Source organism: Girardinichthys multiradiatus, chromosome 19 (assembly GCF_021462225.1).
Source record: "Girardinichthys multiradiatus isolate DD_20200921_A chromosome 19, DD_fGirMul_XY1, whole genome shotgun sequence".
In the NCBI taxonomy this organism is placed as follows: Eukaryota; Metazoa; Chordata; class Actinopteri; order Cyprinodontiformes; family Goodeidae; genus Girardinichthys; species Girardinichthys multiradiatus.
The window spans coordinates 40,494,070-40,518,784 of record NC_061811.1 but is presented as its reverse complement, the minus strand read 5'-3'; the positions used below and the strand labels follow the sequence as shown (position 1 = coordinate 40,518,784).

Here is a 24,715-nt window from a genome sequence, read left to right as displayed (position 1 = left end):
GAACGTTGAGAGACTCAAGACCCAACACTCTGGATGAGCTAAAGGCCGCTATCGAAGCATCCTGGGCCTCCATAAGACCTCAGCAGTGCCACAGGCTGATTGCCTCCATGCCACGCCGCATTGAAGTAGTCATTTCTGCAAAAGGATTCCCGACCAAGTATTGAGTGCATAACTGTACATGATTATTTGAAGGTTGACGTTTTTTGTATTAAAAACACTTTTCTTTTATTGGTCGGATGAAATATGCTAATTTTGTGAGATAGGAATTTTGGGTTTTCATGAGCTGTATTAATCATCCGTATTAAGACAATAAAAGACCTGAAATATTTCAGTTAGTGTGCAATGAATCTAAAATATATGAATGTTAAATTTTCATCATGACATTATGGAAAATAATGAACTTTATCACAATATGCTAATATTTTGAGAAGGACCTGTATGGTATCTTGTAAGTTAGCTTGAAACTTTAAAAACTCTTAAACAAGCACAAACCCTAAAATCAAACAAATTAATTGAAAACATTTCTCTTTGGTAAATATACATTGGTTTTCAAACGGGTTGAGGTCAGACATACTGCACTGTTTTAGTGGAGAAGGTGTTCAAGTGTTTGCCTGTCCATTCATGAAAAACGTCCACTGGGGACAGCTATAGGTTGAGTATTAGTCCCTGCTCCTGGGTGGTTATCATTAACACTAGAACTCCCAGGGCCGTCAATTTGATGTTTTTGAAAGTTTGACATGCCATAACTCTGGTCTATTAAAACTTTTATCTTCCTGGCATCCTGACTTTTTCTAAACCTGTGTCTTGTGTATTCCTATGTCTCTATTTTTTAAAGATAACAAAGTAAATAAAAGATCTAAGTATTTCTACTTCTAATTACCACAGCCGCTATTTTGATGGCCCTATTATTTACATAGATTTTTTAATCCCCGCACAAGCGTTGCCTAGCAACCGCCACTCTAGAACGCTGTCTGAGAAGGAGATTGCTAGCATCCTACAAATGGATTTTCAAATGAAGAGGCAGTGGAAATGTTTCAAAAATTAGATGAGTGTGATTCTGGGGACGAGAGGGATGAGAGTGAGGCTTCCCCGGCTAAAAAAAGCATCAGCAGGAGGTGGTGACGCATTATTTCAAGGTAGTAAAAGACTAGCCTTTGTAATGATTTTAGCATTATAGGCTATAGTTTACAGATTAGAAAACTAATAATCTATGTATTATTTATATAGCAACAATGCCACAATCAGCGCAGGTTCAGAGACAGGGAGACGAGCCAGGTGCCCACTCCCCAGCTATAAACCCAGCAATCCAGCTCCCTGGCAAGAGAGAAACTACAAATCAAGGTACTGACAATGGACAAATAAATAAACAATAAGTTAGGCCATGGATAGGTATAGTAACCTAATGACAATGATCTATTCTGCGCTTTACAGCATTTTCATCACAAGACAAGCTCACACCTGAGAAGGAAGAAAGTAGAGGGAGGCATCAGAGCCAAAATACGTTGACAGAGGCAGAGGGACCCACTATGTACACAAAGAGCCAGATCCAAGATGCCCAGACTGCATTCCTCTGCTTGCTGCTTGCCGAAATGCTCATCCACATTCAGGGCTACACTGTGGCTGAGGCCCGCAGAGTTTTAGGTTTTAGGAGTCCTCCTGGGACATGAGTGTGGACGAGCTGAAGGCATTTTTAGCACTAGTTCATGTCCTCAGTGTGAAAGGAGGGTGTAACATGGAGCTGTCCAGCTTTTGGTCAGATTCGTAAAGGTTTTCTTTTTTTTTTTAAATGTACCCATGACTCTGTGTTATTTTTTAATATTCAGTCAGTCAGTCAGTAATTTTCTACCGCTTATTCCATAGTGGGTCACGGGGGAGCTGGTGCCTATCTCCAGCAGTCTATGGGCGAGAGGCAGGGTACACCTTGGACAGGTCGCCAGTCCATCGCAAGGCAACACACAAACAACCATGCACACACTCATTATACACCTAAGGGCAATCTAGAGTGACCAATTAACCTAACAGGCATGTCTTTGGACTGTGGGAGGAAGCCGGAATACCCGGTGAGAACCCACGCATGCACGGGGAGAACATGCAAACTCCATGCAGAAAGACCCAAAGAAAGAAAGACCCATAATACTATTTACAAATAATAAAAAAACATAATAGGTTTTGATCAAATACTATTATTAATTTTTGTCAAAACCATAATTTTATAGCGTGCTAGAAAACCTTTAGCATTCTGACCAATGGAATGTGATGACGTCATCACCACCCTCGCATCCAGAATGCACACGGTCAGATTGACGGGCTTGGAAGTTCTAGTAGTGGTAGAATTCCGGGAGTCCTAGTGTTAAACAAATAACTTTTTGTAACTTTAGAGAGAAGGGTTTCAAGTATGTAGTAGTGGGCACAGTCCCGCCAAATGCTAATAGTGGAACTAATTTTACATTTAAAGGATTAGCATTTTAGCTAACTTTCAAAACTGTTAGTGGATCATTACAACAGTGTATGGCTCCAGCCTGGAGACCTCCCGTGTCATAGCAGTTACTTGTCTGGTAAACTTAAGCCACGCCCCCTGTGGTCTTACCTTTCACAATAAAAACTCACGTTACATATCATCATAACCTGTCCTTTTTTCAGGTGATCAAATGTTCGGTTTGAATTGTTTCTCTACCATGTAGCTAGTTAAAGTGAAAAAACAATGACAAGAGCGATGTTTCAAGAGATCTTTTGACGTTTGATAAATATTAAATATTTACAATATTTGAAAGACAATTTTATAGTTTTCTATACATTATGTGATTGCCTATCAATTTAGGCCTAAAGAAACACCTAACAATTTAATTTTTTTACAACTTTTTTTATTTTAATTTCACAGCATGTCCACTTAGTGGACAACAGGATGGTTAAAGTCTAAAATTACACCTGAGTTCATAAAGTAAAAAATTAACAGCTTTTGATTTTAGAATGACTATCACCCAACAGTACATTAAATTAGATCAAAAAAGGAAATTCCTTAACATTCTTGGTCATATTCTTTTGCTTGTTACTTGCATTGGCAATAGCCCATGTAATTAGTTGAACAGTGAACTATAAGACTGAAGTATAACAGAAGTGGCACTCCATTTGTTCTTTGTCTAGATATTTTAGCGGTGGTAATTCTGGAAGCATGTTTTCTTTTTGGCAATGCAGAGAAACACCTTGCATTTAGTACACCTCATGTATGTCTTGCCACTGCATCCCTTTTTCCTGCATCTTTCTGCATGCTTGATATCCATCATCTCTGTCATGTGCTTGGGTCCTACTTTGCACACAGATGGCTCTGGTTGTGGGATCCTTGTTTTGTTTGGTGGCTGATAGTCTTCTTCACTGTCTTCACTGTTGTCATCAAATGAAGGACTATCCAACAGCTCCTAAGCCAGGTGCAGCTCAAAGTCAAGGTACTGCTGGGTGTTCTTAGCTAGTGACAGGGCTTTACTGTCAGACTTGTACTAGATCCAAGCATTTGTGATAGCAACATCATAGAAATATGTTATCACGCGTGATGTCCATTTCTTGGTCCTGGTTGACATACGATAAAAGCTCATCATTCGGTCACACAGGTCTACTCCACCCATGTTGTCATTGTATTCTCTGATCAATTTTGGCCATCTCACATGGACATGACTTTTCTCTTTGTTGGACCATCTACTACAAATGTCCTCTGGATCTTTCCTGTAAATGGTGGACGCCATCACCACTGGTTTATTGTCAAAACATTTCGTGACTGCCAACTCAGGCCCCCTCTGGACCACTGTCACTGATGTTCCTCTCCCTTCTTTTCACAGTTGCTTTTCTTCACATAGCTGGCATGGCTGTGGTACTCTGTTCTTCATAATGGCTCCAGCTGCCGGAAGACCCTTTGAGAGCGATGCATCCATGAGATCGATTGTTGTTAAGTGTCGATCAAAGAATACACAGGTTCCTGGGGGAACAGACTCAACTAATCGCAAGACCGCTGCAGCTCCAACTCCCAGACTTTGGCCCCTAAATGTGTTGTTTCCTTGATACATGTCAAAATCTAGTACCAAACCATTTGGAGAGGCAAGGACAAAAACCTTTAGGCCAGTAGGGTTTGGCTTGACAGAAACATACAGCACAGCGGCCTGTGAAAGGTATAATTTGCTCATCAATGCAGACCTTGTTATATTTTGGAAGGCTGAGGCAACCTTGCCTCAGATGGTCAAGCAATGGTCTGACTCCAAAGACTGTCTGACTCCTTTGTCTCTTCAGTTACATCAAGATCAATGACCATTTTGATTGAGTTTCTCAGCTTGTAAAGCCCATCCCTTGACATCTTCCTGCTAATAACTTGCACTTTAGTTTGTGTAGCCCAGAACATTTAGACTCTGGGATAGCCAAGACAGGGCATTTGTACTGATATTCTGAAGAATATCTTGATTTATTGGGCAGTGCTATGCAGTGACACTCCTGCAGTTTGTCCACCGGGAAATTTAAGTGGTAGAGTTTTCATATACCGGCGTTATACTGACCGCTATACAATAAGTACTGTAGCATTCTCTGCAAACCTCAAGTCAGTTTAAGTAATGCTCATGTGATAAATAATTAATAGCGCAAATTTGATCACCCGTGACAAGGTCAAGTTATGATGATATGTAGCGTGAGTTTTTATTTTGAACAGTAGGAGCACGGGGGCCAGACGAGTGCCATGAGACGAGTGCTATGACACGGGAGGTCTCCAGGCTGCAGACATATCCGACTCGATCGTTAAGCCTCTGTTAAATTGGATTTCCTTCTAATGCGCTTGTAACTCCGAATGACAACACAGGCACGGCTTCTTCAAGACAGGCGTATTCTTTTGGTTTATTGAATGCCATGAAAACTACAGACATAAAACACAAAAAGGCTTTAGGAACTTCACTGAGTTACAAGTAACACATGTACTTTGGCAAAAAGTTACCTCGTGGCCGCCTGCCACTTCAGAGGTCCTAGGCAAATAACCTTATAGTCTTGAGCATTCAAAATGAACATATACAATAATTAGAACACCATAACTTATAAGTTAGGAAAATTACAACACAATTGTAACAAAATACCGTGTACAGGTAGCGAATTGACCAGGCTGCTGCAGGTAACTCAAAGTCCCTTTATGTTTTGGCTAACACAAATCTCCCAGCCTCTTATGCTCACACCTGAACCTCGGGATAATAACGGTGCAAAAAAAAATTGTCCTCTGTGGCAAGATAAACACATCTTATTAATATGACAACACATATTTTCACAACGTGAACTACAACAATTAACAACCAAAACTATTTCATGCATAAGCCATTTCATGGACACCTCCACCCACAAGCACACAGCGCTTGTGGATGGAGGTGTGGTAGATAACAGTGTTAATTTTGTTGTTACCATATGTGAAAAGGAATTCTGTATTAATTGTTCTGGTAATAAGGAAAGAGTCATTCCAAACAGAATGCATGGCCTGTCAAGAAGAAATGCAGATAAGGAAAGTTTTTGGCATACTTGTGATGCACTTTTTTATGAAGTGCCATAGTCCCTCTATTTTCTACTCCTGCTTGCCCTCTTCTTTGGTGTGCAAACTTTCTCTCTGCACAGATCAAAGCTGCGCCCATATGTCTGCCTTCCCTACTTGCAAATTGTCGTTGCTCTCTCTCTCTCTCAGATTGAAGTGCTATCATTGCCTTGCAACCGACCCAGCCAATAGAATCTTAGTGTGCAAGTGAGGGGTCAAGCCTTCTTTGGGGTACGCTTGTTTCCTTCTAGTGGGTGTGCTTGTGTGGCAAAAATAGAAAGCTACGTTGTATCTCCTGGTGCTGCCCACCCACTGGAGTTAGGGAACTGCCAATAAACTGAGGAAGAAGAAGCAACAGCAGCTAATTTGATTGGCTTGGTGACGTCCATCCATCCCCTGTCTAAACCCGCGTATCCTCACACACAACTGTGATGTTATATCATGAAAGTAGGACATTTAAGTATAAGTATGCAATGGTGATTTCATCATTTCAAACAATTTATTGAAACAAAAGCCAACAACAGGGATGGGTATAGCACAACAAAAGATGTCAATGTCTCAATAATGTATCATGTGCCCTTGAATATAAATTACAGCTTGACAAGGATGTCAATTCCATGTGTTTCTATGGGATTCAGGTGTGGAGAAAGAGCACCCCACTCCCTTTGAGATATCCCAGTCTCCAGCAGCCTTTTCCTAATGATGCAACCTGAGTAAACTGAAACTTTGTTGTCCATGAAAATTAAATTAGGCTTGTGTTGTTTATGCAGGGGGACAATGACTGAATTAATGATGCTATTCATTAACTGGGCCAACCTTGGCAATAGTGGCAGGAGTTTGTTTTGTAACCGGTGGGTTGCCGGGCGAGCCCCCGCTTTGTCTGTCTCAGTCATTGTGTACTTGGGCTAGACAATTCACCTGACTTGCCTACTGATGGCCTGTGTAAGGCCCTAGGGCAGCTGTGACTACACTGTAGCTCACCACTGTCAGTGTGTGAATGTTTGTATGAATGGGTGGATGACGGAATGTAGTGTGAAGCACTTTGGGGTCTCTGGGGACTCTATAGAGCGCTATACAAGTACAGGCCATTTATTCAGGTACTATAGGCTTGTCATTGTACAGTTCACAAAGGGTAGGGCTATTCTACCTGCCCACACTGTAACACCACCACCACCTAAGGCTCTGTTGGTGACAGCTGTGGCTTAGGTGTCTCTCCTTAACATCACCAACATCGTTGGCGGCCATCATTTCTACTGAGTGAATCGACGCTCAAACAACAGCACTGAGGCCTACTGGTCCCTTGTCCAGCATAAATGTTCCTTGTGCCTGTTGCATCTAGAATGGAGATAGAAAAAAAAATTCTAGAATTTTTCTAGAATTAGAATTGCGCCGCTCAAGGTGGCAGCTGGTTGGAGTAGCCCGTTACTTTTCATTCTGATTTATTCTTTTTTGGGAACTCTAAACTGGTGGATACAGTTGATTTTTTTTTTTTTTGAACGACTGTCCTCTCCGGTGTCGGATGCAGTGCAGCTGGGAGGAGTTTTCCTAATACTTTTCTACTTTAGGACATTTGTTATGATGCATTGCCATAGCAACAGGGTTGTTTCTTACAACCGGGAGCAGCTAATTAATATCTCAAAAGCTCAAATAATACTTCAACGACAACCCCAAATCCCTGATGAGTTGAAAAGGAGACGCCGTGGATGCAGAGCAGAAGCAAAGAGAAGAGAGAGAAGGAGGAAGTTCAAACTATCTCTTCCGTCAATTATGATGGGAATGCGAGATCATTGGGAAACAAGTTGGATGAACTCCAAGCCCTACAAAGGACCCAGCCAGAGTACCGGGAATGCAGTATTATGTGTTTTACTGAGACATGGCTGCAGGAACATATCCCCGACTCCAGCATATCTCTGCCGGGCTTTCTGACCATACGAGCAGACAGATATTTAAAGAGGAGCGGCAAATGTAAAGGAGGTAGACTGGCAGTACTTGTGAACAACAGATAGTGTCATCCAGGACATGTTACTGTGAAGTGTCGTCTCTGCAGTCCAGATATTGAACTGTTAGCAGTACATTTCGTCCATATTATTTACTCAGAGAGTTCACCAGTGTTTTTTTGGCAACAGTATATGTTCCACCTTTAGCTGTTGCCGACACTGCATGTGATGCCAACACCTCAGTTGTTGCTAAGCTACAGACACAACACCCCAATGCATTTGTGGCAATTTCTGGTGATTTTAACCATGCTTCACTCTCTGCTACACTTCCAACGTTTTAACAATTTGTCAGCTGCTCTACCAGGGAAAACAAAACATTGGATTTGCTTTATGCAAATGTCAAGGACTCATACATCTCTACAGCAAGACCTCCACTAGGCAAATCAGATCTCAATCTTGTTTTTCTCTGCTCAAAATATAAGCCCCTTGTCCAGTGACAACCTGTAATAAAGAGGACTGCGGGAAAATGGTCACAGGAAGTTGAAGAAGCCCTGCAAAGTTGCTTTGAGGCCACAGACTGGGACGCAATGTGCCAGCCACAAGGAGAGGACATCAATGCCATGACTGAGTGTGTGACCAACTATATAAACTTCTGTGTGGATAACATCATCCCCACCAGAACGGTGAGATGCTTCCCCAATAACAAACCCTGGATCACCATTGACCTGAAGGACCTCCGTATAAATGCAGACTTTGGAAGAACCACAGTGCTGGTATTATTGGACCTTAGTGCAGTATTCGACACTGTTGATCACTCCATTTTATTAGAGCGCCTGGAAAACTGGGTTAGCCTTTCTGGAACAGCACTTGATTGGTTTAAATCCTACTTGAAGGACAGGGACTTTTTTGTGTCAGTAGGTAACTTTACATCAGAGACCACAAAAATCCCATGTGGCGTTCCCCAAGGGTCCATCTTATGGCCCCTCCTATTCAATATCTACATGCTCACCCCAACTCAGATTTGAATAAACAACAATGTAAGTTATCATAACTATGCAGACGACACACAGCTATACGTTACGATGTCACCAGGTGACTATGAACCCATTCAAGCACTTGGTAAATGCTTGGACGGATGGATGAGCCAACATTCTCTTCAACTGAACCTCCTTCCTTCAACTGAAGTAATACATTTTGGACCAAAGGAAAAACGTTTAAAAGTTAGCACACAGCTTCAGTTAATACAGCTAGAAACCACCATCAGGCTCCAAACCTGAGTATAGTGATGGACTCAGATCTGAACCTTCAGAAGCACATAAAGACAGTAACAATGTCGGCCTTCCATCACCTAAAGAACATCTTCAGGATTAAAGGACTAATGTCTCAGCAGGACCTTGAAAAACTAAGTAATGCGTTCATCTTTAGTAGAATTGATTACTGCAACGGTTTCTTCACAGGTCTGCCTAAAATGTCGATCAGACAGCTGCAGTTGATCCAGAACACTGCTGCCCGCATCCTCACTAGAACTAAGAAAGTGGAGCACATCACCCCGGTTCTAAAGTCCCTACAGTGGCTCCCTTTAGCTCAGAGAATAGAGTTTAAAATACTTCTGTTAGTCTATAAATCACTGAATGGCTTAGCACCAAAATACATTACAGACCTGTTGTCAGTGTATCAACCACCCAGACCTCTCAGGTCTTCTGGATCAAATCTATTCTGCACACCCAGAACCAGAACCAATCATGGAGAAGCAGCCTTTAGTACTTATGATCCACTAATCTGGAATAAACTCCCAGAAAACTTTAAAAATGCTGAAACCCTAAGTTGCTTTAAATCAAGATTAAAAATCTATTTGTTTAGAGTTGCCTTTGACTGTGCCATTTTAACATTATTAAGTTTTCACTCCAACTTCCCTTTAATTTTCTTATCAGTCATTTTATCATTATTTTTTTATATCTTTTTTATTATCATCTTATCATTTTAATAAATTTTTATTCTCTTAATTATTTGTGTTTGTTAATTATTTAATATTAACAATATTTTGTTAATTATTTATTTACCATGCCACTGTAATGTAATTTTCCTATTATGTCTCTTTTTCTTTTTTTCATGTACAGAACTTTGAATTGTCTTGCTACTGAAATGTGCTATAAAAATAAACCTGTTTTGCCTTGCCTAGGTAGCAGAATGCCAGAAAGTTATTCTTTTGCACTGGTCCATCACAGAGAAGCAGCCCTCAGTTTATTTAAAAACACAGGTAAGACAATTGTTTTTTTTATTCACTTTTTCCATTTTCTGATGGCATTTCACAAATTCTAGATAATAGGTAGATAGCTCATCAGTAGAACAATAATGATAAAAGAGTCACAGTCTGTGAAGAGCAATAACAGTAATTCTCTAAAATTGTCATTGTTTTCATCCCTTCATTACATGACATTAAACATATGGATGACATGCTGTTTTAAGGGTTACATTAGCATGTTATGCAGGAGGATAAAAAGGGTAACATAAGGGTAATTGAAAAGTATTTTCTTTGTCTCCATTATTTAATAAATATCTAGTACAAAAATGTTACTGTCAGAGTCTTGGAGGTTACCGGCCTGCTGCTTCCCCTGAACACCACTAGTTGCCGACGGTACCGCAGAGCCAGGAGCAGGACAGGTGTTTCTCATCCCGTCATCAGCTGGAGACCTTTAAGAGAGCGGATTGTCAGCACTTCTACGCCTGAGTGTTTTGCGTACTTGGTACTTCAGTCTGGCCAGAATCTAACTGACTAACCATGATCTTGTATTTTGTGATTGTCCTCGTTAAACCTTTTGTCTCGCCACTTCCAGGTACTGGAACCAAGCCACGGATCTTCAGGAGGATCCAGAATGAACTCTTGCCATAATCCATTTCCGGACTCTAAATCAGTCAGCAGTCCTCTCTCGCACTTTAGGCTCTAAGTGAGACACTGTCCTTCCTCCAGCTGTGATCTAAGGAATCAGCAAGCGCGGCCGGATCCTGAGCCACTCCACTATCTTCCAGACTCGCCCTTTCTCTCTCCCTGGCGGTTCTAAACAATTTAAAGTGAGCAAGCTGCAGATCGGAGGTTTTCTTTGAATCATTCGTTTCTAACCTGTCTCGTCTCTTGCAGTGCCTGTTCCCGGTGCGAGCCGCTCGAGTCTACCTCCTGTTTTAAATCACCTTCACCAGAATGGTCCTCTGTTTTTGGGTGTTTCTGTATGTGGGTCAAATCGGCCATTAAAACTATGACAGTTATGTTCTGTAAACCCAATAAGAGCTGTAAGTTTCAGATGATGTTGTACAGGTTTAGGGCTAGGGCTACTGCATCAACCCCAATAAAAACCCAGGGTTTGTTTAAATAATAATCATAAATAAATAAAAACAAGCACGTTGTTATGCAAACTGCAATAATCATAGAAGATTCCTTTATAAATATATTTGTAAAATTTCTTTAAGTGTCTTGCATGTACTACCCCATCTCAATTTAAACATGTGCATGAGAAGAAATGTTGCTCAGTTTAGTTTGCACATATTATCAGCAAATAACTAGAATAAATCCAGCGCATGCAACACTTGCACTGAAGAGCAGTGCATGCAGCCATAATGGATTCTGTCATTTGAAATGGATGAAGTTCCATTAGAGAGCAGCATGGTCACCGGGCTAAGTGTGATGAAGGGCGAAGCTTTACCATCTCTCTTTTTATTTTAACGACAAAGAGGAAGTAGCATCCTGGCTCTTGAATAATGGAGCTCAGTTTGATTGTGGAGTCTACAGACGGAAAGGTAGACGTATACAAAAACTGAGAACATTCCTGGATCTTTTTAGAACTGGAAGGCAAAAACAAAGACAACCTGTCCCTTTTCAAATCTTTTCAAATGTATTAGTTTTGAAACAGATACCTTCCATTTCTTTCAATGTAAATCAACACAGCTTTCTCATTTTCATAATGTTTTCGTCCGACAACATAATTCTGTTTATGTTTTTCTCTGTCCATAACTCGTCTAGTTTCTGTCTTAAAGCAAATAATGTCTATGTCAGGAGACACAACCACCGACATAAACACACAACTCTTTAAACTCACAGATGCATCCACGGAGAGATGACATGTTTATTAATCACCTCTTTAGCAGACTACCAGCCTGATTTACTGCTGATTTCTTAGCTGTCTCCGGTTAAAACAACTGGCCGACATTTACAGGTACAAGCATTCTGCAGGATGTCACACATACAAACACACTCAAATACAGCACGCAGAACACAGTCGTAAAAAGGACTTGCTCAAGTGGCCCTCCACATATGCAAATGATGCAAACACACACTCAAGACATCTGTCACATAATAATACACATTCACCCACTCGCATTTTTGCTTCTCTTTTTGCTCATTTCTGTTTATCTTTTTTATATCCATTTCTGTTTATCTAAAAAATACAAACATTTTAACACATCCTTTACAAGACCTCACAAATTGACCACATATACATATCATTTTTGTAACCTTGATCCAAGATAGCATGATGAGCAATCTCCCAGTTTAAAATAAAAGACTAATAGCATGACATGTTATATTTAACTCAGTATATATGAAACTAAACATAAAATAACAGCAATATTCTCACTGAAAAAACCAACATAGAGTAACTAAAAGTTCCTTAGAAATGTGTAAGATTTCAAACTTTTTAAACTTCAATTTGAAGATTTTCAGAATCTTGAGGCATCTGTAACTGTCCGAGAAGAAATATAGATTTCCACAGGTTTAACCCTTATAAAGGTGCCCATGAATCAGCCTAGATTGCAGCCTTAGTCCATTCTGACACAATATGCCATTCATACTCACCTGGTTCTGAACAAAATAATTCAATTTAATTCAGTTTATTAATATTTCACGTCATCTCAAAACAAACAAAACAAAACATGTTACAAACAAATAGTAACTTCAATCCAATCATGCAGACAGATTCTAAGTCAATACATTCCTAGTTATACAACAATGCTCAGTTTATTTTATCATTCAAACTGGTTAGAAAGTTTTCTTTCTAAGGAAACCCAGCAGATTGCATCATGTCACTGACTTGCAGAATTCACTCCTCCTAAAAGAGCATGTAGCGACAGTGGACAGTCGCTTGCTTTGAGTGGTTGACTTTGCAGCAATCTCTCTTAGTGAACATGCATGCAATGACAGTGGAAAGAAAATCTCCCCTTTCACAGGAAGAATCCTGCAGCGGTGTGAGAGGCCATCTGCCACAGCTGACTAAGGGTTTGAGAAGACAGAGCATACACACACAAAAAACACAGAACCGCTCATCCAGGAACACTCTCCATGTTAAAAAAAGGTTCATGGAAGTAGTATTGTTCAAAGTGATGCTCAGAGCTACAAGTGATTAAAAAAATTGTAAATGTATTGAATTTAAATAGGTAATACTAAACTTTCAAAGTGCTTTACACTATAGACACACTGACCCGCTCAAACTCACAAACGTGCACACATTCATAAACCATTGAGTAGATGGGCAGGCAACTTAAAGTTAAGTATCTAGGGTTGTGCAATTGGTTGGTCTGGTTCAATCTTAGAATTTGATGAATTGGTTTTATTACTTATTCTCTATTTATCACACAGCATTTTAATTCATTTTAAGGAGATACATTGTTACACTTCATTGTACCTTTCATAATGGATGTTTATCTTGTTTTTGTTTTTTAATGCAAATTCAGCTGTGGTAATAAAGCCATATCTATCTAGATATGTATCTATCTTGCCTAGGGGCTCACCAACACTTCGCTGGAAGAAGCTGGAATCTAACCCACAACTTTCACAATTCCCGACATCTTCATCCACTAAACATTCTCCATAGGCTTAGTGTCAATAAAGACCCAGGGTTTGATTCAAATCTGGCAAAACGTAACAAATAAAAAATATATTTAACAAAATATTCCCAACTGATCTGGATCAGATTAAGACAAACATTCACCATTGTTTTCTCTCTGAAGAACTAAAGATCAGTGTTTGGGAAAGTACTCTTGTGTTTGAGTTGTTCATGGCACCACTGATGATGTGTCTTGGTTTGTGCTGAAAGTCTATGTGAGTAGACATGTCATCAGAAAGATAAGATGAATCAAGCACTCCTCATGTCTGAGTAAAAGCTTGTTTGGACATTTGGTTAGAGAGGAGGGGAAGAGGAAAAGACAGATGTTTATATACAGTGGTGGTTATTTAAACTAGAATTAGAATTAGAATTAATCTTTAAAAAATATACAACATTTAAGCCATAAGTGTGATGTTGAATAAACAGAAATATTCAGAAAGGTGTGCTTACATGTTAACCAATGTAAATGTAAAACAAACAAATATTTTACATCATTTGTGGTTTGCAGGAGAAAAAAAAACACCAAGTCTTTGTTTTTGTAATAATGTCTTGCTTAGTCTCTAAAATTGTTCAAACCACAATTTTAAAGGTACTGAGTGTTTGAATTCATTACTATACTATTCTGATTCTGATTTAGTTTGTATGCTGCTTTGCTTCTTTGGACTTTAGACAACACAGTTTGTTTTGGAGACCCAAAGAAGAAGAGAATATACAGAGAGAAAAAGTGAAAGAAGAAATAGTCTAAAACAAACAAGAGGATGTCTATTTTCTCTTCCCTCTGTATCACTAAACAACCCAGCAGGGCACAGTAAACAAGAATGGGATGAATGAGACAGACAGAACTTCCAACAGCTCTCACCCCAGTCATCCACACCCCATGTGTGTTAGTACCAATCAAAAGCCTGGAAAGACCCACAAAACAAGGCACTTGAGAGGCACTGTATATTGCAGAACACTCTTGAAGTATGCAACAGAAATGCCCAGTACAGGTCCTTCTCAAAATATTAGTATATTGTGAAAAAGTTCATTATTTTCCATAATGTCATAATGAAAATTTAACATTAATATATTTTAGATTCATTGCACACTAACTGAAATATTTCAGGTCTTTTATTGTCTTAATACGGATGATTTTGGCATACAGCTCATGCAAACCCAAAATTCCTATCTCACAAAATTAGCATATCATTAAAAGGGTCTCTAAACGAGCTATGAACCTAATCATCTGAATCAACGAGTTAACTCTAAACACCTGCAAAAGATTCCTGAGGCCTTTAAAACTCCCAGCCTGGTTCATCACTCAAAACCCCAATCATGGGAAAGACTGCCGACCTGACTGCTGTCCAGAAGGCCACTATTGACACCCTCAAGCAAGAGGGTAAGACACAGAAAGAAATTTCTGAACGAATAGGCTGTTCCCAGAGTGCTGTATCAAGGCACCTCAGTGGGAAGTCTGTGGGAAGGAAAAAGTGTGGCAGAAAACGCTGCACAACGAGAAGAGGTGACCGGACCCTGAGGAAGATTGTGGAGAAGGGCCGATTCCAGACCTTGGGGGACCTGCGGAAGCAGTGGTCTGAGTCTGGAGTAGAAACATCCAGAGCCACCGTGCACAGGCGTGTGCAGGAAATGGGCTACAGGTGCCGCATTCCCCAGGTCAAGCCACTTTTGAACCAGAAACAGCGGCAGAAGCGCCTGACCTGGGCTACAGAGAAGCAGCACTGGACTGTTGCTCAGTGGTCCAAAGTACTTTTTTCGGATGAAAGCAAATTCTGCATGTCATTCGGAAATCAAGGTGCCAGAGTCTGGAGGAAGACTGGGGAGAAGGAAATGCCAAAATGCCAGAAGTCCAGTGTCAAGTACCCACAGTCAGTGATGGTCTGGGGTGCCGTGTCAGCTGCTGGTGTTGGTCCACTGTGTTTTATCAAGGGCAGGGTCAATGCAGCTAGCTATCAGGAGATTTTGGAGCACTTCATGCTTCCATCTGCTGAAAAGCTTTATGGAGATGAAGATTTCATTTTTCAGCACGACCTGGCACCTGCTCACAGTGCCATAACCACTGGTAAATGATTTACTGACCATGGTATCACTGTGCTCAATTGGCCTGCCAACTCTCCTGACCTGAACCCCATAGAGAATCTGCGGGATATTGTGAAGAGAACGTTGAGAGACTCAAGACCCAACACTCTGGATGAGCTAAAGGCCACTATCGAAGCATCCTGGGCCTCCATAAGACCTCAGCACTGCCACAGGCTGATTGCCTCCATGCCACGCCGCATTGAAGCAGTCATTTCTGCAAAAGGATTCTTGACCAAGTATTGAGTGCATAACTGTACATGATTATTTGAAGGTTGACGTTGTTTGTATTAAAAACACTTTTCTTTTATTGGTCGGATGAAATATGCTAATTTTGTGAGATAGGAATTTTGGGTTTTCATGAGCTGTATGCCAAAATCATCCGTATTAAGACAATAAAAGACCTGAAATATTTCAGTTAGTGTGCAATGAATCTAAAATATATGAATGTGTTTAGCTGTGGCACTTTCCTGGAGGGCAGGGGTAAAAGTAGTTTTAAATAACCTCTAGAATCCACCTGTGTGTAATCAAGTCTCCGTATAAATGCACCTGTTCTGTGATAGTCTCTGTTGAAAGCACAGAGAGCATCATGAAGACCAAGGAACACACCAAGCAGGTCAGAGATACTGTTGTGGAGAAGTTTAAAGCCGGATTTGGGTACAAAAAGATTTCCCAGGCTTTAAACATCCCAAGGAGCACTGTGCAAGCAATCATATTGAAATGGAAGGAGTATCAGACCACTGCAAATCTACCAAGACCCGGCCGTCCCTCTAAACTTTCATCTCGAACAAGGAGAAGACTGATCAGAAATGCAGTCAAGAGGCCCATGATCACTCTGGATGAAGTGCAGAGATCTACAGCTGAGATGGGAGAGTCTGTCCATAGGACAACAATCAGTCGTACACTGCACAAATCTGGCCTTTATGGAAGAGTGGCAAGAAGAAAGCCATTTCTCAAAGATATCCATAAAAAGTCTCATTTACAGTTTGCCACAAGCCACCTGGGAGACACACCAAACATGTGGAAGAAGGTGCTCTGGTCAGATGAAACCAAAATCGAACTGTTTGGCCACAATGCAAAACGATATGTTTGGCGTAAAAGCAACACAGCTCATCACCCTGAACACACCATCCCCACTGTCAAACATGGTGGTGGCAGTATCATGGTTTGGGCCTGCTTTTCGTCAGCAGGGACAGGGAAGATGGTCAAAATTGATGGGAAGATGGATGGGGCCAAATACAGGACCATTCTGGAAGAAAACCTGTTGGAGTCTGCAAGAGACATGAGACTGGGACGGAGATTTATCTTCCAACAAGACAATGATCCAAAACATAAAGCCAAATCTACAATGGAATGGTTCACAAATAAACGTATCCAGGTGTTGGAATGGCCAAGTCAAAGTCCAGACCTGAATTCAATCAAGAATTTGTGGAAAGAGCTGAAGACTGCTGTTCACGAACGCTCTCCCTCCAACCTCAATGAGCTCGAGCTGTTTTGCAAGGAAGAATGGGCAAGAATTTCAGTCTTTTGATGTGCAAAACTGATAGAGACATACCCCAAGTGACTTGCAGCTGTAATTGCAGCAAAGGGTGGCGCTACAAAGTATTAACGCAAGGGTGCCGAATAATATTGCACACCCCACTTTTCAGTTTTTTATTTGTTAAACAAGTTTGACACATCCAATAAATTTCATTCCACTTCACGATTGTGTCCCACTTGTTGATTGTTCACAAAAAATTAAAATTTTATATCTTTATGTTTGAATCCTGAAATGTGGCAAGAGGTTGAAAAGTTCAAGGGGGCGGAATACTTTCGCAAGGCACTGTATATAAATATATATATAAAGAACTGCTATGTATGAAACAATGATTGAAACAATTCTAAAACCATTTTCTGATGCATAACGTTTCATCTTCAGTTTCCGTCTTTTCTTTTGAACAAAGAAGTTATTGTTCTCTGCATTATGGTCAAGTTTTGATTTAATTTAAATTAAAAATTTGACATTTCGGTTGTTTTCACGGTTTTTATTTAAAAGTCTGATGGTAAGCGATTTATTGCTCGTCCTGTCCTAATACAACCAGCGGTTTTTATGTCTGTGCACCACCTGTGTAAAATATCCCAGTCCATTAAATCAAACGCACCAACCTCCTTGGTAACCCCTCTGTGTTGGAGGTAAGCGCGCATGCGCTCTTGTGTAATGTATGTGAAATCTCTGGTCATAAGCGGTGTTTTTGAGCTGTACTGTGTTGTTGTAATTCAGCAAAATACCATGGACCACAACTAGTTTCTCTCCCTTTGCTTTTAACTGGGTTATTTAGCAGCGCGCAGACAGACATTAAACGTAGCGGTGCTCGTTTTAAACGCTGGCCGTTCACAAAAACCTCGAGCTCCGAGGGGAGAGAAGCAAAGCAAGAGCATGAAGGCTCCAACATGGCAGAACAGTTCAGAAACAATTTGGAATGAGGGGAAAAAAGCTAGATTTATAAACAGATTAAGTCGTGTTTTAGACTGCCTATTGGTAGTGGATCTGATCTTATTTGTGTGCTCGTGAGTTTTTGCAGCCGTAACTGGTTCTGGATGATGGCTTCATAGCAGACAGCCGTTCTTCCCTCTTCCTGATACTGCGTACCGGCGCAGAATCTTTTAGTGGTACGCAGTATCGGACCGTACCGGCTCACTTTCACCCCTGCTGGAGGGGGACATCGGTTAAGCTGCTGCTGCCAACAAATGAATTATCACCTTATACAGATGATACACTTGGCCCTGTCTTTCAGTGTTTAACCCTGTCTCTCCTAGACATAGTTACTGGCTGAGCCAGGCCACAGTCATGTAGGCAACATGATAAAGATGTTAAAGAAGGTGCTCTGATCAGATGAGACCATTACTGAACCTTTTAGACTTTGGGCAAACTGTTTCAGTTGTGGAAAACTAATCCACATCACCCTGAACAACCAATTCAATTCAGTTCAATTCAGTTTTATTTCTATAGCAGCAATCCACAACACATGTCGTCTCAAGGCACTTTACAAAGTCAACTCAATTGAATCATACAGATTTCAAGTCGGGTACATACATTCCAATTAATCCCAACAATCAAACAGTGCAGTCAGTTTCAGTTTATTATTCAAATTAGTTAAAAGGTTAGACTTAGACTGCTGGAGGACATAATGACCACTTTCACTCTTTCTGCTACATCCTCATACTACTCTCCAATTTTGTGTTATTTGCTGTTATTTCAGCTTTTAACTCTGTTCTCTCTGTTATTTCTCTTTCAAGAATCTACATCTGGCCTGGTTCTGTGTTTAGCTGTGACACGTTCCTGGAGGGGGACATCAGCTGAGCTGCTGCTGCCAACAATAATCTGTAGAATGAGAGGTGTTGTTATCGTGTATTCTCTTCATCCTTCTTTCTTTCATCCATTCTATTCTCCTTCTCTCCCCTTTTCCTTTTTGCCCGCCCTTTCTATTTTTCGTGCTTCTTTTTTTTCCCTTTTCATTTCTGTTTCCATGTCCGTAACAACTGAAATAATCCCAAAGCAGTTTCTAATAAAGTTTCTTTATAAATATCAAGCAGAGCTTTAAAGCATTAGCTGTAATGCTCCACTTGTGAAAGTAAATCTGTTGGGCTTTTTTTGGCACTCAGACAATTCTGAGCGCTACTCTGCCGAACAGGACACGGTTAAAAAAAAAAAAAAAAAGAATGAGAGGTGTTGAAGACACATTTTACATGTAGAGTTCTATTTGGACCCCATAGAGTTCCTCACTACTCCTTCTCAAGTTTTGTGATGCTTGCTTCATAAATCAACAGTTAAATCTGCATGGGACATGGCCAGCTAGATTGGTGATTTATAAAGGCCAAGAGACAGTTTAAAAGGGGGATCATCTTTGGGGTTGTTCGACAGAACTGTTATGTGAAAGAGGCTATTAGTTATACACCATCTTGAAAATGTTTCACCAAGAATCACCAATGGCCAAAATCAGCTATGCAACCCTTTAGGAAGATGGATATATGAATACATTCATTAGAAATGACTTCTAATGAATGCATGCATGCAAAAGTGAGTGACAGTAACTTTATGCTTTGCAGTTCAGTTCATCATTTAAACAGGGCTCTGTTTAGATTTACAATGCCTTCTTGAGGGACAAGCTTTGGATATTTTAAGCAGAAATGAGCTACAACATTTCTTCTCAAGGTGAGCTTTAAGCTAGGTTTATACTTGACGCATTGAACAGAGCGTGAGGGTGCGTGCACCAACAGTGATGCAATCGTGCGCCGTTCTCCATTCAGAATGAACGAAGTTGAAGTGTCAAACAATTAATGCACAAATAAATCACTTCTTCATGAAGGAAGGGAGTAACAGAAAAAAAACAACAAAGAATAAAGGTAAGACAAATGCAAGTTACAAATGTGTTCGATAGTGCACTCAGCCATTTTTAGTGTTACATGAAGCGCTTCTCTTTTTTACTACATTTCCACTGGTTACTTAGCCTACTGCCCCCTGTGTTTTCAGAGAATACTGCAGCAACAACAGCTATAAAATTATAATTGCTTACAGCGCTTGTTCAGGCTTGTGCGCCGTCAGCGGAGATCTGCGCACCACCCCGACTATAACTGAGATTTAAGGCTGTGTGTTTTAGTGTGTTTCCACATATATCAGAAAACTATTGTTCTTCTTACTTTTCCACTTTTTCTTTCCCCTTTCCTCATATTCTATTCTCCTCACATTTTAGCATGTCAGCCCTCTCACAACTTTAGGTCTTGCCCTTTTCTAATCATCCTCTTTTCCATTTTCTTCCTTTACCTTTTGAATCCTGTCTCTTCCCTTTTCTATTTTTGTTTGTTTGCATTCCCTTTGTTTGCTGTCATTATTTTTTATCACTTTGCTCTACTCTTTTGTTCATTGTTTTCCCCCCGTTCTTCCCTTATCTTTCCTCACTCCCTCCCATGTTTTTTTCTGTTACCCCTTGTTGTTGCTGTTGTTTTTGCCCTTCTTTGAAACTTCTCCTTTAACTTCCTTTTACCCACCGCCGCCATCCCCTTTTGTCCACTGATCATCTCCTCGCACCCTTTCACTTCCATGGCAACAGTCAATGAAAAACTAATTCAATAACCAAGGCAACTTAACACATTCTCAGTTTGTGTGTTTGCGTGTGTGTACATGTGAGCTTATGTTGAGCTACCATGGCAAATGTGAATGGCTGGCACTAGACACTAGACCATTAATGGATACGATGAATGTGTTCCCCTGTGAACACTAAATCCCTCTCAAGCATTGATAATGTACAGTAAATGAAACAAAACTACATTATTCTGTTCTCTTTTATTTACATTTTCATTGTTAGAATTGATATTTTTTCAGATCCAGTGGCTTGCCTTGAACATTTTTGGATCATACAAAAAGAAAGAGTAGGAAAATAAAAACCAGAGAAAATTTGTATTTTTGGTCCACTTTGGTTCTAGCTCTTACTGTAAATAATTTCAGCACTGTGTTCTACATAGAAATATTACATACCCCTGTGCAGCTAAACTTCAAAGTACAACACAAACATAGACAGGAAGAAGGAAAGCAAAGTGGTAAAACAGAGAAAGTTGTACAGTGGAAAAAATGATAGATTAAGGAATGCAGGGACCGTGTATTGCCACTGTGTCAATACAATATATATGCTAATCATGTCTTTTGTATGTGAGTGAATTTTTGTAAGACTAAGAATTGTTAGAAAAAACACGCAGGAGTCTTGCATGTGAAGGTCATGCACAGCCGAGCTGAAGTCAGAACTGCAACAATATCAAAAGGCAAAGAAATAAAAGGAAGTTGTTGTTAAATAAAAAATGAGGCAAACCAATGATTTTTGTTTGCCTATTTATTCAAGTTAATAGGCTTGATAACATGCAAAATATGTTTTACACAGCCACTGTTTTAGATGTATGGACTTCCATAACTTACACAGCTTGAGTAATTGTAATTGCAGCAAGTGTGGTCATGCAAAAAGAAAAAAGATTAATATAATGTAATATTTCTGAAAGAAGAGTTGATGAAAATAAATTCAGTCCTAAAAACATCTGTACTGTCACTGTTTTATCTTCCCCTGAAGTAAACCACTGAATAAATGTTCAATATGTTACACTGTTAAATGTGTAGTTTCAGCACCAGAGAGCACACCAGTTATACAAATCTACTGTACAGAACTACTAGAGTGTTAAAGAATGAATACACATTACAATAGTAAACACTGCACAATTAGTAAAACCTCACACTCGATTAGTAAAGCACCAGCTTAGCTTTGCACAAAATCAGCATCACACATTTTGCAAAATACAACACACAGTCATTTGCAGAAGACCAAACACATTTAGAAGAAGAACAGAGTAAAAGAAAAACAGAGCCAACTTTATCTCACAAAAACTGTCCAACACTAATGGACAATGTCATAAACCAGGGAGTGATATTGAGGAAGGGTGCACTATGAGCTCAGGCAGAGCTCAGCAGTCACACTGAGCTTTCAATCATTTGGACATTCTGTCAAACACACAAGTAAAAAATTGATTTTGTCCCTAATACACTATTCAGCATTTATACCCATTCCTGTGACATTTATGTGCTGGACACTCTTTGTCTTGGTCTATAAACACATGCTGCCTATTTTATTATGGACACCTATTGCTTGCCTATTGCTGGACCACTGCTGCACAGCTTTTAAGGATGCGCATTGTGTTATCCCTCGAGCAGCTTTAGAACTCTCACATAACTGTCTGCTTTATATAATTTCAACCTACAGGTAAAAATTAAAACAAATCTGTTGTTAGGACTGTAAAGAAGTGGACTTAAAGCAGAAACTACAGGCCTAGTTTGACTCAACAAACTCACTGACACTGTGAAATAATACATAGGCCTTTGTAAGGACATGTGACCTCTGCACATACATCGATAAACCATGGTTCACTTTAAGTTTGAGGAAGCTGTACAATACCAAGAGATAAGGGCAGCTAAGAGAAGCTACAGTGAGAAATAAAAAACCTTCATATCAAGTGACTAGCAGAAGATAAGCTGAACCTTAGTTTGGCAGATGACCTTAACAGCTTCTGCTGTAGGTTTGAAAAGCTGCCCTTCACACCTCCCACCAATTCATCTCCAGGACCCCAACTACTTGAAGGTCTGAAGCAGCAAATGTCTGCACGAAAATGTCTTGTTACTGGGGTGTAATGGTGAACAAAAATCCCGGTTCGGTATCAGTTGCTCTAAGACTGCAAATGAAGCTCAGCTTCCCCTAAAATGTCAAAAAATAAGTGATCAAATATATACTGTTGTGTGTACATGTCATTGACTAAATATGTGCTACAGCGCGCTCAACTTTTCTTCAGAATCAGCTTCTTATCACTGGTAACGACACGGCTTTCCTCTCACTCATTCCCGCAGCTTCACAGTGCTTTAAACAGTGAGTTCAACTTTGGGCTTTGTCCCGCCCATCGGACGCTCAGCGTCTCTGGGGGTCTATGGGCAGGCTCGGCTGCAGCGAAACAAGACGAGTCATTGGATAAATGCTGGGCTTTATCCCGCCCATCGGACGCTCAGCGTCTCTGGGGGTCTATGGAGCAGTGAGCTGGCCTCGGCTGGCCCCAATGCTCAGCTTCTTTATGATGATTGGATGATCTGTCTGAGGCTGAATCCCTTTTTGATTGACAGCGAAATGAGCGAATCCGCGAATCAGCGATCTTGAAATTGAGCTTCCCCTCCTTAAAAGACCAGCATTCGCCACTGTTCAGTATGTACTTCAGTTTTAAAGTCACAGTTTGATACATGTTCGGTTCACTTCAATGAAGAGAAAAACTAAAAAGTAGCCAATATAGAACTAACTGAATATGTTTGTTTTTTTTTGTTTTTGTTTTTTTTTTAATAATAAAGGATAAGGGGTACAAACACTGAATGGATGGATTATACAAAATAAAACCACTTGAAACTTGAAAGTGTTCAATGTTGTTGCTTAATTTTTAAATAACATTGTACAGACATTTGAGAATAAAAAAGGTTTAAATCTCACTGGAGTTGTTTAGGTATTTAGACAGTTGTTTGTAGGATGTACTTGGATGCACCATTAAAGAGCAGCTGTTGGTACATCCTCTCTGATCAGAGGGACTCGTCACTACAGTACCAGTGTGTTGTCACATTTCATATGCTGTGCAGTGTTCTGAAATGTTCCAAGCAGCTGGATTTGGACTTTAGCTGATTCTAATCCAGCAACAGATATGTTTACATTAAGTTTATTATACTTCCTTTTAAACATTTGGGATAGGTCTATGGGCTGTATAAAACATTGTAAATAGATGTTACTCACAAAATCATTCTCAGATAATGAGATTTGACCCTTTTCAGTAACCCGTTTTTTGAGCTTCTTTAAGAATGAGATGTTTTAGGGCTCTGTCACTTTTATGCAAATTAGCTGTATCTGTTCATGCCCCCAACAAGCACTTAAAAACAAAACCGAAACTTATATGACACAACAATATGTAGTTACATTTCTGTCATCTGCGGATTTGCCACGAACATTAGGGACTGAATTTCTGTCCCTTCTTGTATCCTGATTCACCGATGCAACTTCACTCCAGTCTCTTGTCTGGATGAACACATGGTATTTATGCTGCTCCACAAAATCCACTTCGTTATCAATAATGATTGTGGAGAATAAATAATTTGTCATTTTCAATAATGACTCTAGATTAAAATATCCATAAATGTACACATTACTTTTTCAAACTAGAACCTAGTTTGGGCCCTGCGATGGACTGGTGACCTGTCCAGGGTGTACCCCGCTTCCGCCCATAGGCTGCTGGAGATAGGCAACAGCTTCCCCGTGACCCACTATGGAATAAGCAGTAGAAAATGACTGACTTACTGACCTCGTTTGGCTTATTAAAGAATTATCTTTTATTTATTTATGATCGTAAACTGAACATGTGTGGTATTTTGTTGTTAGATAAAAATAATGGCTGATGGAAACAGCTTTATTTCTGCCAGTAGCACTGGCAGCTACATTCACATATTTAAAGATCTTGAAATGATTGTGTGCATAGCTTGGTTCTGTTAGAAATACAGCATGTAACAGTAAAGGGCAGAACATAGTTGGGCGTACTGTGACTTCATAGTAGAGCATACCAATTTCCTATATTTCTAGGGAAACATTCTGACATTTCCCACACTTTCTGCCATGACCACATCAGACGGGGAGGCAGAACTAATTTGCCATGTAGCTTTGGAAAAACAAAAACAAAAAAAGGTGGTGTTAAAGCCCATTAAACCAGACTAG

General features: G+C 40.0%; 1 protein-coding gene and 1 long non-coding RNA gene across 3 annotated transcripts in view; one reads left to right on the top strand and one right to left on the bottom strand.

Moving 5' to 3' along the window:
- LOC124855164 (neuronal PAS domain-containing protein 3) overlaps positions 1-24,715 on the bottom strand; it is a 613,876-nt gene that overhangs the window by 492,375 nt on the left and 96,786 nt on the right. The gene's annotated exons all lie outside the window — the stretch shown is intronic.
- Positions 10,043-10,805, top strand: LOC124855165. The gene is made up of 3 exons (XR_007035019.1): positions 10,043-10,217; positions 10,308-10,542; positions 10,610-10,805. It is a non-coding gene; the product is annotated as an uncharacterized LOC124855165 (long non-coding RNA).